The 16293-nt window shown below is 36.1% G+C and overlaps 1 protein-coding gene and 1 long non-coding RNA gene across 3 annotated transcripts in view; one reads left to right on the top strand and one right to left on the bottom strand.

Annotated features, from left to right (window-relative positions):
* ARHGAP24 (Rho GTPase activating protein 24) overlaps positions 1-16293 on the top strand; it is a 500478-nt gene that overhangs the window by 161875 nt on the left and 322310 nt on the right. The gene's annotated exons all lie outside the window — the stretch shown is intronic.
* LOC117804410 lies at positions 9706-10698 on the bottom strand. The gene is made up of 3 exons (XR_004628800.1): positions 10422-10698; positions 10259-10328; positions 9706-10047 (listed from the first exon to the last, which is right to left on the bottom strand). It is a non-coding gene; the product is annotated as an uncharacterized LOC117804410 (long non-coding RNA).

The following is a 16293-nucleotide window of genomic DNA, read 5'->3' as shown; positions in this document are numbered from 1 at the left end:
CCTGTAGTTTTGAGGAATACGAACCCCTGAGCAAGGGCCCCGGTCAGGAGGTACCCATTGGTGGTGGTCACAGTGTGGGGGCTCTTTGGAGGTTCTGAATTCTCACGTGAACTAGACTCAGTATCACCTTGGGAGAAGACCAGTAAGGAGATGAATTCATCAGTCCGGGGGTGGAAAATGTGGACTGATTTGTGGAAGTTTTTGTAGTAAAAATGACAAGACTTGCTAATGGATTAAATTAGATAAGAGATTTGAGGCCACAGGGGAATTGGGAAAACTTCGAAGTTTTTCCAAATTTTTCCTTTTCTGTATTCACCTACGTGGAAAGGGCATGCAATTTGTGATTCAGTTTATTTTTTATAATTATAAAAATGATGTTTAAAGCCTTAAGATGTAATTTGAGAAATTCTTCATGATACCAGATTTTCATTTTTAAATTTTCTTTTCTAGCCTTTATCCCAAAGTAGTTTTCATAATTCATAGTATACCCATACTTGAATTTTTCTGTTTTCACTTAATAATAGGCCATAAGTGGTCTTACATCGTTTCTATATAATTCAATAATTTTGATGACTGCATGCATCTATATTCTCTCAAGGCCATATCTTTAATTAAATAAATCATTTTCCATTATTATTTATTTCTCTAAGAGTAATAAAAAATATTGACTAAACCAGACCTGATTTTTAAAAGGATGCTTTTGATCTTTCAAAATTAGACACGATATTAACAGGTGGGCTTAGAGATGTGAAAATCAATAAAAAAAATTGGAGAGTGAACAATTTAATGTCTTTCTCAGAAAACTCATTTCTTAGCATAGTTTATAATCTGAGAATTTTAAAATGCTGCTGAAACTGGCCTATTGTTTCACTTGCTCACTTCAATAAGTTTTTTTTTAGTGTTAGAGCAAAACATGACTTGATGTTACATGCTATATTACAATGAAAAAATTTAATGACAATGTTCGTATTAGAGAGTTTTAAACATGTTCTACATTTATTTGTTATTTAATAATAAGATAATAAGTAATTAGATGATTTTTGATATGTTTACCTTGTGATATCTTTAGTGAAATGTCAGTTTAACAAAAATGATAGTAATAGTATTCCATATAACGAAATAGAGTTACTAGTCAGGGACAGTTGTACATTTATTATCCCACAACATTATTTTATCAATTTAGCCTATGAAATGGGATATAATTCAGAACACAAAATCGTATTTCTTAAAGAAATCCATGAGAAGTTGATCCATCACTAGAATATAAATTAAGGTTTTCGAAGATCATTAATACTGGCATTCCCATTTTATGTGTTTCTTGTGTCTAGAATTTTTATCAAGTCAAACATTTTTTAAAGCATAATGAAAATGCTCACATCTGCAGAAGTAGTTAATGATGATGAAAATGAAGAAGGAGAAATTTTAAGCTTTGTAGTAAGAATTGCTGAGTTCTTTTAGCACCAGTTCTTGAGATATGAAGGATAACTCTCCTTTCCTCCAGTCAATAATGTTACACAAATGTAAGAGAAGTTGTGTGTCTGTTTGAGAGATGCAGAAAGTGTAGCCTTTGGGAAGCCAAGTGGGGGTGGCGTGTTTGGTGCACCTTCCACTACATATGGCAATTGTTGTACAGTTGGTCTGTCTTGATTGGTTGGGTAGAGTAAAGGAGGAACTTGGAAAGATCTTATGTGATGATTGTAACCAGAATTTTTGTTTATTTCTTGCTTTGGACTGGGGCATAAGTTTGTTTTCTTTGTTACTTTTTGGTTTTGTGTTGATTTGTTTTGAATATTAATTTTTCCTCAAGATGTTAAGAGCTCTTGAGATATATTATAAGCATATAATAGTACAATTTTCCCCTAAAATGATACTCATAATGACAAATCTGTGACTTCAAGACAAGGCTAAATTATGTCCAAAGGCAGAAGGGAGTCTGATAAAATTTCCAACCCAAAATAATAATACATACTGAAAAATTACTGTGTTCAAATGTGTGACCTTTGATTATACAGAACTGAATAGAACAAGAACCCATCATTGTTGCAGAGAAGTCATTTTATATTTTCTGCACATGAGTAATGGTAGAATCATTGGATTTTCTATATTAATTATGACAATTTGATACAGGGACCTAGAGAAGTCCCTTTATGTATGATGTGGTAAAAAAAAAAAAAACAACAAACTTAGAAAAAGCTAAACAAGATGAAAGTTAATTTGAGTAGATGTAGTCGCTCTAGATGTGCACTGCCCAACACAGTAACTATTAGCCATGTATGGTTATTTAAACATAATTCAAATAAAATTAAGAATTCAGTTTTCCAGTTGTACTCTCTATATTTCAAGTACTCAATAGCCACACATGCTTCGTGACTACTCTATTGGACAGTACAGATTATAGACTATTTCCACCGTGGCAAAACATTCTTTTGGACACTGCTTTTCTAGATGTGATTTATACATACATATTCCCTCACCTTTTATTTTATTATTATTATCTTTTAAAGATTTTGTTTATTTATTTGAGAGAGAGTGTGTGTGAGAGAGAGAGCAGGAAAGAGAGAGAGAACAGGCAGGGGTTAGGGTTAGAGGGAGAAGGAGACTCCTCATCAAGCAGGGATCTCGATGTGGGACTCAATCCCAAGACCCTGGGATCATGACCTGAGCTGAAGGCAGATGCTTAACTGACTGAGCCATCCAGGCGCCCTTATTTTATTATTATTATTATTAATAATTATAAATATGCAGAAGTAGAGCTAACATTTTGGTACTGGAGTATAAATCTGAAAAATGTGTATTTTAACACAGACATATATATATTTTTTGTGGATAGTTAAAATAATCCTATAAGGTAGATCTTATTACTCTACATATGAGGAAACCATGACCAGGATGGAAAAGCTAGTAGTTGTTAAAGATAGGATTTATATCCAGGCCTCTCTCATATGTATACCATGTATATATACTTATTTAAATAAATGAATTAATGAATAAAAATAAACATTTTTAGCCACATTTTGAAAACAGAAAATCTGAAGCTACTATGTAACTGACGGAAATCTGTGTTCTACAAAATGGGAGCAGGAGGATGGGGAGGCACTTGGGCTCTAGATCCTTATAATAGCTATTGACACTTTAAAATGTATATTATTATATAGTCAGATTCATGACAACAGGTATTATATAATGTTATGTGAACAGGTACATGTACACATGTGTACTTTGTATGTTATTTTAGAATTAATAACTGAAGATTGGAGCATATAAATCTTGAATATAAGAAAAAATTGTGTAGGGTGCCTGGGCAGCTCAGTTGTTAAGCATCTGCCTTTGACTCAGGTCTTGATCCCAGGGTCCTGGGATCAAGTCCTATGTCTGGCTCCCTGCTCCGCAGGGAATCTGCTTCTCCCTCTGCCCCTCCCCCCACTCATTCTCTCAATCTCTTTCTCTCTCTCTCTCCCTCTCAAATAAATAAATAAAATCTTTTAAAAAATTGTGTAAGTAATAATTTATACAGAGTACTAATTAAACTGAATATAGAACATGAACTATAGTTTCATATGATACCCTGTATTTAATTTTTTGTCATTTATTGGCACAGAAGAGTTTGTCATTCAATTAACAATGCTTATTCTGAAAATATTTCTTATATTTTGGATATTTTTCATTAATAACATAAAAGTTTTCAGGCAGCGTTTTTAGGCCTATGTGGGCTTATGAACATTCTTTGCTACAACATGGTATTCAAAGTAGGTTACTCAGGAGCATAGGGTGATAAATGCCCTCACACAATTAGTTAGTATTTTCTGTGAATATTCTTATATCTGATGGACATTTTATCAGGTTTATTATACAATCATACTATTTTAGTATGGCTATCGAGTAGTGTCTTTGGGGACTTGCTACTGCAAAATAACTTTTATATGAAATGAGTCAAATAGGACATTTTAATTTGTATTTATTTTAATAACTTATTCAGTCTAATAGCTGCCAAAGAAAATTCTTATGCATAACTCTTGATCATAGACATCGAAGCTTTAAAATGGAAGTTGGTTAGACAATGCCTTGAGAGAATAAGTGTAATGTACACTTGAAGAAAATATTTGAAATTTTTATTGGATAAAATAAAGCAGTTTCACTCAGCAGCTAATGAGAAGTCACCTTTTATTTTATTGAGTTGCTTTCCAATAGAATAAATATGCTCTTTCCTTAACTGCTGGTTGAATTCAAGTAGCAAAATGCAGTTTTAAGAATTTGCCTGCAGCTATTACAACCTACATCCACTGTTATAATCCTATATTCTTGGGTCAAAGCATATTTTGTGAATTACTTACTTTTAGTAAAAGAAGATGGTGACCATAAACCCAAAACTATTTAATATTCTGTAGAGACAGTTCTGAAATGAATTAAAAAACACTGTCTGTTATGAAATAAGAACAATAAGCAATTTGTGCAACTACTGAATTTGAAACTATAATTAAAAATTTAAATGACATTTTAAGAAAGTGAGAATTTTTCATTTTGCCTGGAATGTCGTGGCATAAAAATCCATCACATAAAACAACAGAAAGGTAAACAATATTTTGGAATCAATTAGTTTGTCTTATATGAATGATTTAATAAAGCTTACGTTTAAGTAATCAGCTTTTTAAAAAAGAGTTATGTATTTATTATGAGAGAGAGAGCATGAGTGCACAGGTGTGGGGGGGTGGGCAGAGGGAGAGAGAGAATGTGTAACAGACTTCCCACTGAGGGTGGAGCCTGATGTGGGGCTCAGTCTCATAGACCTGAGATCATGACCGTGAGATCATGACCCTGAAATCATGACCTGAGCCAAAATCAAGAGTCGGTGCTTAACCGACTGAGTCACCTCTAGCTTTTTTTTTCCCCTTAAGGAAAGCATGATAATCATGGCCTGTGGCCATACTTATCCATAGCTGTCATCTGAGTTTCACACAATGGCGGCCTAGCTAACGGTACTAGTGTTTAAAAAGCCTTTCTCCTATCTTCATTCATTAAGATTTATTCTTGGCTAAGGTATGTATAGGTTGGTGAAAAAGTTCACAGCAACTCACATAGAATACTACAAACTAGGGTCAAAACGTTTCAGTGGTGTTTTGGAACAATTTTCTATTGACTAGAACAGAGAAGAATTTTTGTCTTGTTTTTATTTTATTCTTTGTTTTTAGATGTGAATATTGCTGAATTTTTCATTCTCCTTAGCCTTTTCATCTCTTTCTGGGCTATGACTACATTTCTCCATCTTTCCAAGCCTCCATTTAGGTCCCCTGTACAACTGGGAGAAGAATTTCTTGGAACTTATTCATGATTGTATTTTAATAAAGTGCTGTCAGGCATACTGAAACCTTCAACCTTCGGAGGGAAGGTAATGCATTCTAAGTGGCCTACTCTGCTCTCCCTTTTGAATTCCATAAGATTAAAGGAGTTCTTCAAGGAAAGGAAAAATGCCTTCTTTCTCTTAACCCTTCCTTCTCAGAACTTGTCTGCTGAAAATTAACAGTGAATCTTAAAATCTAGTCAGCCATGAAATTTTCAATAGGTTTTTAAAGAAATATGAGAAATATGGGAAAATGGTCAAAAGAGAGTAATCTTTAGAAAACTTCGTGTCAGCCTGCTCTCCCATGGGGACAGAGTGTTAGGCAAATTAATGACTTTCCCTTCGAGGCATTTTCACAAGTGAATATATTTTCATTTGATTGGCCAAGTACGAGTACTTCAGGGGGTAGATGATAACTATGAAAGAGGTTTTACAAAGTATCATAGCCCTCATTGGTCTCCATTTACAGTCACTTTCTCATTGGTCAAGTTGTCAAAACTTTCTTTTTGCCACTGACAAAAGAAGAAACACACCCTGTACCTCTCCACTGCCCTTGTATATACTGTTTATACAATTCGTTTTCAATAAATAAAACAGTTCAAGTGGTCACTTGTTCTAGTGAAAACCCCTGGTATCAACCCGTTATTCGTGGAACAAAGTAGAAACATTTTTATAAATATTATTCGGACCCAAGTTACTATAGTGAAATGCCATTCTGATACAGAATTAAGCCCACAATAAGCACCAAATAAATACCTGATTTGCATTGATTATCTGAATGTAAAAGTACCTCATTATGCGAGAATGAATTTGGTGCAGCACCATAAACCTTTAGACTCATTTTCCCAGAACCATCTTTATAGTAATATTGGCATGTTCTCACACAGTTTAGTCATAAATATGAGCCATGGGGAATCTTGGAAGCCATTTTTTTTTCTCAGTAGTTGGCCACGTCTTAGAGCTCCTTTTAACAGGCTCAGTGAGTACAGTGTTGGCAAGCACACGTGGGAAAGACAGGCTCACCCTACCAGTGAGGTAAGCAGAGAAATTCAAGCCCTCTAGCCTCTCATATTTGACACTCAAAAAGGGAAATTAGGAGTAAAACTAATTAAAAATAAATACATTCCCTCATAAAGAAATTATATGAAAAATTGAACTGTTCTCAAGTGCTTTCAACCTTCCAGCAACTGAAGGTATTTTCTGAGTGGTTACTTTGGTTTAGCAAAAAAAAAAAAAAAAAAAAAAAAAAAAATCAGGAAAAGAAATGGTCCCAAGGTGGATAAGTATCAGTAGCATTGCTATCAGCTGAGGTCATCCAAGACAACAAAAGGGGAAAAATTTCGTAGAAGAAAATGAAATTGTTGGGTTTCTTAAATTATCAGATGAATTACTTGGCAAAATCAAGCATTACACTTTGTACATAGTTCATTGAAGTTTAAAAATTGATGTAGGTTGACTGAAGTAATGAGATTTTGTGACTCTAGAAATTGTGTTAAGAAATATTAAGGTTCAATTTTGACTGAATAACTTTTGTTGAAGATTTGTTTAACTGATAAGCATGAGAAAAATCTAAAACATTTCCTTGGACTGCTGTAAGTGTGAAGGCAATAATTTGTATCACTTTGCTTGCCAATTTCAGGAACACTATAAGAAAAGTTATTCTGAGATCTCAAAATAGTTTCAAAAATGAAAATACACCAATCACAAAGAAAATATTTACATTTTAATTCTCCAAATTGAAAAACCAAATGTAAATAAATGGTTTTGAAAATCCCAAAAAGTTCCTTTGAGAATATCCAATAGTTATCCTAGAGAGGCTGTTTATTCAATATATTTTGTTTGCGAGCCTCTCAAAAATATGCCAGGAACTATTCTTGGCCCTGAGGATAAATTAGTGAAAAAAGTAGACAGAAAGTACTCTCATCATGGAGCATAGTGGGTAGAACCAGACAATAAACAAAATAAAGAAGTAAATGATACAGTAAGATGATAGGTACTTCGGAGAAAAATATACCAGGGAAAGGGATATACAGTGGGGATTGGAAGAAAGTCCCATTTTAAATCCATTTGTCAGGGATGGCCTCACTGAAGGTGTGACATCTGAATAAAGACTTGAGGGAATGAGACTGCCAAGCAAAGGAAACAGCAGATACAAAGGCCCTGAGGCAGAATCCCACCTGAAGTATACCAGGAAGAGCAAGGAGGTGATTAGAGTAGAATGAGATGACATCAGAAAAGCCATTTTAAGTGCCTCGACTTTTACTCTTTGTGAGATAGAAAACCATTGGAAGATTTTGCAGAAGAGAAGTTTATAGCATTTTAATAGTGTCTGTCTGCCTAGTGTGTTCAAAAAAGAATGAAGTAGCCAAGAGTGGAAGGAAGGGGACAGGTTAGGAGGCCCTTGAAGTAATCCAGGATTTGGAGGATGGCAGTTTTGGATTAAGGCGGGGCAGTGGAGGTGTGGGAAGTGCTTGTATGTCAAGTGTTTTGAAGCAGAGCCAATAGGATTTGCTAGGAGATTAATGTGGGATGTGAGAGCGATCCAAGTTAGTCATGACTCTAAGGCACTGGTTCACAACTGGGGATGATGTTATGGCAGTGTCTGGAGACATACTGGGTTGTCACCACTGGGGAGGGTGTTGTATGTATCTACTGGATGGAGGCAGCTATGCTGCTTGATCTGTGATGCCCAGAACAGCTGTCTCCAACCAAAGATTACTGGGCCCTAAATGGCAACAATGCTGAGAAATTTTGCACTACTGATGAGAAACCAGACTAAGGTTTTTGGCCTGAGCAACTGGAAAGATGGAGTTGCCAGTGACAGAATGTGGAGGCTCCTAGTGGAGTAGCTTGGGAAAGTGAAATCAGGAATTCTGTGTCTCTTTCGGGCACCTGTTAGATTTTCAAGAGACCAGTTTCACATATTACAATGCTATAAAATAAAAATGAGATAATAGTTTATCCATTTTAAAATTATATTTGAATGGTTTCTTTAGAAATTAAATCCCTGTGGCATAGAAATAGTGCCTCCAACTATGGGCATGGGCATGCCCATAAGCATGTCTTCAATAAGGCTGAACACAGGTTCCAGTATCTCAGATGAATAAGACAAGAATGAATATACATAGTATTACTTTTCTCCCTGCTGGTTCTAGTTGACTATTTGAAATAATATAATTCTAATCTTAGAAAATTCTATATTACCATGTTGATAAACACATTTTAAAGCTAACAGATAAAAGTTTTAATTAATGTTTTTCCTAGTGCATTATAGTTCTGTCCTTTGACTCAGTCTGATTTTTGTGAAGGGATAATTTTCATGCTAGAAAGACTGGAAAATGAGAGATTATGTGAAAGGAGACCCTCCCCCTTTACATGCTTTCTCTGTTTCGGATCCAGGGCTAATACCACACATTTCTCCAAGCAGCATTTCTGATAGCTTAGAAGATATCTTTCTGAGGCCATCCCTAAAAATAATTGGTTTCTTTTCACCTATTAGTCCTTTAAAATAGCTTCCTTTTCCCTTGAAACCCAGAATGCTTGCAGCTGAACAAGCAGCTACAAGGACAGTATGACTTGTTGCTAGGGGAAGTTGGCCTTATTACTTGTCAGCCAAGCTTGGTAGGTTATGTGGAAAAAATGAAATGTGCTTAACCTAAGATTTGAAAGTCTTTCAACTTTGTAGCTGAATGCCTGAAATTGAATTTCTTAATTAACTTCCAAGTTGTGACTGTCCCTCTCATTCTCTCCCTACATGCATTCCTTTCTCTAGAGGAAGAAGCTAATCAGTAATACCCTAGACCTGCCCACCAGCCACGAACCAAGGAAAACGTAGATGCTAGTGATTTAATTCAGTCTCACACTTTAGTTAAACTGCCCAATGTTTCCCACTTTTTGTTTCCAAATGTCAATTTTTCTCTCGAAATACTGTGTTAAATTAGCTTTAAAACACATCTCTTATGTAAACATAACAAAACAGTCAGAATGATTAATTCATAGCTACTGGTTTCAAAAACCCAGATGTCCAAGGCTGCAAGAAGTGAAATGGTGAGACTCGGTGAATTAATTTAAAAGAAAATTTGTACATGGGGATTTTTTAGAAAGCTGTTGGTAGACATAATCCTCTGTGTTATTTTTAGAGTTTCAGTTTCTAGCCCATTTGGTATTTTGAGAGTTTCAGTTCATCTTCGCTTACACCACTTTTATTAAGACTTCAGAAATAGAAACAGTCATAGACAAATGCTATGCCTGTGGCCTCTGTTTTCTTATTTCTTATTAAGATATCTGAACTCAGACATTTGATCGGAAACATTACAAAAATGATTGATGCATGTTACAAACCTAGAGAGGCCATTAGGAGCATGCACAGATTTTGCTTTAAACATGTTTTATAACAAAATTGTTGTGTGGGCACATCATTTTGAAATTGAATATAGTGAATAGATAATAACAAAAATACAAAATACAGATTGTGACTAGTTAATAATAAGCAGAGAAACAGTACAGTTAACTGAAATTCAGTAGTTGGGGACGGAATCTAAAGATCCGAGCAAAAAGCAGGGCAACCCAGTTTCTAGACTCTTCTGGTTTAGCTTTTTCTCTGGTGGTAAAGAGAAAATAGTCCACGACTCTTAATCCATTACAGCTTGCTTATTAAGTCATCATATGGTCCTCTTTTGTTTTGTTTCTTCAGAATTGCAAATTTTCAGAAACTGTAAGATACATGAAAGTTCGATTTACTTTATTAAATATACAGGTTCTGCCTAATTTCCCATTTATTTTCTATTCTTCCCTTAACATCCATTAATTATCTTACTGAATTCTGTATCAGTAAGCTAATTGTGTGTTTCTGTACCCAGTGTCCTAACGAATCCAATTACCATAAAAGGCAGAAAAAAATCTATCAGAAAGACAAGAGTTTACCTGTTGGCTTGCTGTCTGATTCTCTTGAGGTTTCCAACAATTGTTTAACCTCTTTTTTCCTCATGTGTGTCTAGGAACAAAGATAAAGAAATACACTTAGATTGAAGTTAAAGAGTTTGGAACACGTAAATATCATCTGTAGTAAGGGTAAATAAGTAAATACCTGCAGAGGAGGAAGGAGTTAAGATGGCGGAGGGGTAGGTGACCCTAATTTCATCTGGTCCTGAAATTAAGGTAGGTAGTTATCAAACCATTCTGAACACCTGCAAAACCAACTGAAGATATGAGAAAATAATTGCTGCTATTCTCCAAATAGAAAAGCAACCACTTTTTGGAAGGTAGGGGGTATATTGGAAGATATGGCAGAGGGGAGGGAGCTTGCTTAAGGAGGCTACAGCAAAGTGTTATAAGCAGCAGAGTGCTAAATAAGAGATTTTAGGAGTCTGCTACAGTGGGGGACGTCCCTGGCTTAAATATGCTCAAGTGGAGTCCCATGTGGGACAGCATGGTCTCAGCATCCCCAGGGTCACGAGAAGAATGGGGGTGCCTGAGTGCAGCAGAGTTCCCAGGCATCAGAGCGGGGAAGCCGGTTGGAAGCAGCAATTCTAGGTGACCGCTTTCTGCTCGGTGTTGCGGTAAACTGCGATCCGCTGCACGGTCACACAGCCGCTCTTCAGGCAGGCACCCAGAAAAAGGCAGCAGCTGGGCAGGAGGAACAGGTGCAGGCCCCAGGGATACATAAAGTTGGGAGACTTGAAACTGGGTCGCGTGCCTGAGATGAAAATGCTCAGTCACAGGCTGGGTAAACACAGAGCTTGGATGGAAACCAGGGAGATTGACTGCTTTTCTGTGAGGGCTCACAGAAGAGTGGGAGGAACGAACTTTCAGCTCTGGGGCTAAAGATCTGGACACGGCCATTTTCATCCCCCCAGTTGGTGCCAAGAGCCTTCAGGGAGCAGAACAACACCACATAGTGAAATCCAGAGCAGCTTACACTGAGCCTAGCCCCCTGGCAAGGAGGCACAGTTCCTCCAGGGCAAGGACACCTGAGAATCAGCACAACGGGCCCCTCCCTGTGAAGACCAACAGGAACAACTCGCTAGCACCAAGTTTACTGATCAAAGAGAACTGCAGAACTTCAGCTCTTGGGGAAAACAGTATATAGCATTTGTGGGGTTTTTTAAATTATTATTATTCTTTAGTCTTTCAGGTTTTTTTTTTCAGCTATTTTGTTTTTTCGATTTTTTTAATAATTTTTTAATTTTTACTTTTATACATACGTTATATATGTATATTTTATTTTTAGCTTCCTTTCATTGTGTTTTATTGTACTTCTGTGTGTATATACATACACACACACACACATACACTATATATATATATAACTTTTTCTTTCTTTCCTATTTTGGAATCTAGTTCCTTTTAACAAGCAGACCAAAATACACCCAAGAACTAGTTTATTGTTTTGTTCTGTTTCACTTTTTAAATTTTTTCTTGTTTTGATTTGTTTGTGTTTTCTTCTGTTTTGTTTTGTTTGTTTTTTTTCTGGTGTTCTTATTTTTGTCTTTTCTCTCTCTTTCTTCTATTCATTTCTGGACAAAATGATGAGATGGAGAAATTCACCCCAAAATAGAGAACAGGAGGAAGTACTCACTGCCGGGGGGTTAATCAATATGGATATATGTAAGATGTTGGAAGTAGATTTCAAAACAAGATTATAAAGATACTAGCTGGGCTTTAAAAAAACATAGAAGACACTAGAGAATCCTGTACAGTAGAAATAAAAGAAGCAAAATCTAATCAGGCCAAAATTAAAAATGCTATTATTGAGAGGCAGTCAAGAATGGAGGCTCTAACAGCAAGGATAAACAATGCAGAAGAGAGAGTCAGTGATATAGAAGGCAAAATGATGGAAAATAAGGAAATGAGAAAAAGAGAAAAACAACTACTGGATCACAAAAGGAGACTTCAAGAAATCAGGGATACTGTAAAGCATAATAATAGTCAGATAGTAGGCGTTCCAGAAAATGAAGAGAGAATGGGGGGGCATAAGGTTTATTTGAACAAATTATAGATAAGAAATTCCCTAATTGGGGGAAAGAAACTGGCATTCAAGTACAGGAGGCACAGAGAACCCCCTCAAAATCAATAAAAATAGGTCAACCCATGGACATGTAATAGTGAAGCTTGCAAATTTCAGAGATAAAGAGAAAATCCTGAAAGCAGCTCAGGACAAAAGATCCTTAACCTACCAGGGTAGAAACATAAAGCTTGCAGCAGACCTGTCCACAGAGACCTGGAAGGCCAGAAAGGACTGGCATGATATATTCAATGTGCTAAATGGGAAAAATATGCAGCCAAGAATATTTATCTAGCAAGGCTTTCATTCAGAATAGAAGGAGACATAAAGAGTTTCCAGGACAAACAAAACTAAAAGAATTCATGAACACTAAACCAGCCCTGCAAGAAATATTAAAGGGGATCCTTTGAGCAGAAAGAGAGCCTAAAAGTAACAAAGACCAGAAAGGGACACAGACAATCTACAGGAACAGTGACTTTCCAGGTAATACAATGGGACTAAATTCACATCTGTCAATAATTACTCTGAATGTAAGTGGACTAAATGCTCCAATCAAAAGACATAGGGTATCAGATTGGATTAAAAAAACCAAGACCCATCAATATGCTGTCTACAAGAGATTCATTTTAGATCGAAAGACACCTCCAGATTGAAAGTGAGGGGGTGGAGAACCATTTATATGCCAATGAACATCAAAAGAAAGCTGGAATAGCAATTCTTATATCAGACAAACTAGATCTTAAACCAAAGACTGTAATAAAAGATGAAGAAGGACACTATATCATAATAAAAGCGTCTATCCAACAAGATCTAACAGCTGTAAATATTTATGCCCCTAGCTTAGGAGCAGCCAAATACATAAACCAATTAATAACAAAATTAAAGAAACACATTGATAATAATACAATAATAGGAGGGGATTTAACACCCCCCTCACAGCAATGGACAGATTATCTAAGCAGAAGACCAATAAGAAAAAAAGGCTTTCAATGACACCCTGGAGCAGAAGAACTTCACAGATATATTCAGAGCATTCCATCCTAAAGCAACAGAATACATGTTCTTCTCAAGTGCACATGGAACATTCTCCAGAATAGATCACATACCGGGTCACAAATCAGGTCTCAACTGGTACAAAAAGACTGAGATTATACTATGCATATTTTCAGACCACAATGCTTCAAAATGAACTCAATCATAAGAGAAAATTTGGAAGGTACACAAATACATGGAGGCTAACGAGCATCCAACTAAAGAATGAATGAGTCTACCAGAAAATTAAAGAAGAATTAAAAAAATACGTGGAAACAAATGAAAATGAAAATACAACAGTTCAGAACAACTGGGATGCGGCAAATGTGGTCCTAAGAGGGAAGTATATAGAAATACAGACCTTTCTCAAGAAACAAGAAAGATCTCAAATAAACAACCTAACCTTACATGTAAAGGAGCTGGATAAAGCAAAGAAAGTCTAAATTCAGCAGGAGAAGAGAAATAATGATTAAAGCAGAAATCAGTGATACAGAAATCACAAAACAGTAGAACAGATCAACAGAACTAGGAGCTGCTTCTTTGAAAGAATTAATAAGATCAATAAACTCCTACCCAGGGGCTCTATCAAACAGAAAAGAGGAAGGACCCAAATAAATAAAATCATGAATTAAAGAGGAGAGATCACAACCAACACCAAAGAAATACAGACAATTATAAGAGAATATTATGAGAAGTTATATGCCAACAAATTAGGGAATCTGAAAGAAATGGATGCATTCCTAGAAACACATAAGCTATCAAAACTGAAAAAGGAAGAAAGAGAAAACCTAAACAGACTCATAACCAGCAAAGAAATTGAAGCAGTGATCAAAAATCTCCCAACAAACAAGAGTTCAGTGCCAGGTGGCCTACCAGTGGAATTCTACCAAACATTTAAAGAGGAATTAATACCTATTCTTCTGAAACTATTTCAAAAAATAGAAATGGAAAGAAAACTTCCCAACTCATCCTATGAGGACAACATTACCTTGATTCCAAAACCAGACAAAGATCCCACCAAAAAGAAGAATTACAGACCAATATCCCTGATGAACATGGATTCAAAAATTCTTACCAAGAAACTAGCTAATCTGATCCAATAGTACGTTAAAAGCATTATTCGCCATGACCAAGTGGGATTTATTCCTGGGCTGCAAGGTTGGTTCAGCATCCACGAATCAATCAATGTGATACACCACATTAATAAAAGAAAGGACAAGAACTATGTGATCCTCTCAATAGATGCAAAAAAAGCATTTGACAAAATACGGCATCCTTTCTTGATAAAAACTCTTCAGTATAGGGATAGAGGGAACATACCTCAATATCATAAAAGCCATATATGAAAAACCCACAATGAACACCATCCTCAACACGGAAAACCTGAGAGTTAGTCCCTTAAGGTCAGGAACATGCCAGGGATATCCACTTTCACCACTCTTGTTCAACATAGTATTGGAAGTCCTAGCTTCAACAATCAGACAACAAAAAGAAATAAAAGACATCCAGATATGCAAAGAAGTCAAACGCTCACTCTTCGCAGATGACATGATTCTCTATGTGGAAAACCCAAAAGACTCCACCCCAGAATTGCCAGAACTCATACAGGAATTTAGCAAAGTGAAAGGATATAAAATCAATGCACAGAAATCAGTTGCATTTCTATACACTAACAATGAGGCAGAAGAAAGAGAAATCAAGGTATCCATCTCATTTACAATTGCACCAAGATCCATGAGATACCTAGGAATAAACCTAAGCAAAGAAGTAAAGAATCTGTACTCTGAAAACTATAGAACACTTATGAAAGAAATTGAGGAAGACACAAAGAAATGGAAGAGTGTTCCATACTCATGGGTTTGAAGAAAAAATATTGTTAAAATGTCTATGCTTGCCAAAGCAATCTATACACTCAATGCAATCTCTAGCAAAGTACCATCAACATTTTTCACAGAGCTGGAACAAACAATCCTAAAATTTGTATGGGACCAGAAAAGACCCTGGGTAGCCAAAGGAATGTTGAAAAAGAAAACCAAAGCTGGTGGCAGCACAATTCTGGATTACAAAGCTGTAATCATCAAGACAGTATGGGAGTGGCACAAAAACGGACACGTAGATCAGTGGAACAGAATAGAGAACCCAGAAATGGACCCTCAACATTATGGTCAACTAATCTTCGACAAGGCAGGAAAGAATATCCAATGGAAGAAAGACAGTCTCTTCAACAAATGGTGCTGGGAAAATTGGACAGCCACATGCAGAATAATGAAATTGGACCACTGTCTTACAGCATACACAAAAATAGGCTCAAAATGGATGAAAGACCTAAATGTGAGGTAGGAAACCATCAAAATCCTAGAGGAGAACACAGGTAGCAACCTCTTTGACTTCAGCCACAGCAACTACTCACTAGGCAACTACTCACCAAAGGCAAGGGAAACAAAGGCAAAAATAAAATTTTGGGACTTCATCAAGATAAAAAGCTTTTGTATAGCAAAGGAAACAGTTGACAAAACTAAAAGTCAACCTATGAAATGGGAGAAAATATTTGCAAATGTCTTATCAGATAAAGGGCTAGTATCCAAAATCTATTAAGAACTTATCAAACTCAACACTCAAAAAACAAAAAATCCAGTTAAGAAATGGGCAGAAGACATGAATAGACATTTCTTCAAAGAAGACATACAAATGGCCAATAGACACATGAAAAGATGCTCAACATCACTCATCATCAGGGAAATGCAAATCAAAACCACAATGAGGTATCACCTTACACCTATCAGAATGGCTAAAATTAATAAGAGAGGCAACAACAGGTATTGACAAAGATGCAGAGAAATCCTCTTACACTGTTGGTGAGAATGCAAGCTGGTGCAGCCACTCTGGAAAACAGTATGCAGGGCCCTCAAAAAGTTGAAAATAG

Source organism: Ailuropoda melanoleuca, chromosome 11 (assembly GCF_002007445.2).
Source record: "Ailuropoda melanoleuca isolate Jingjing chromosome 11, ASM200744v2, whole genome shotgun sequence".
Taxonomy (NCBI): Eukaryota; Metazoa; Chordata; class Mammalia; order Carnivora; family Ursidae; genus Ailuropoda; species Ailuropoda melanoleuca.
Note: the sequence above shows the minus strand (reverse complement) of the source record. Positions and strands in the feature narration are given on the sequence as shown.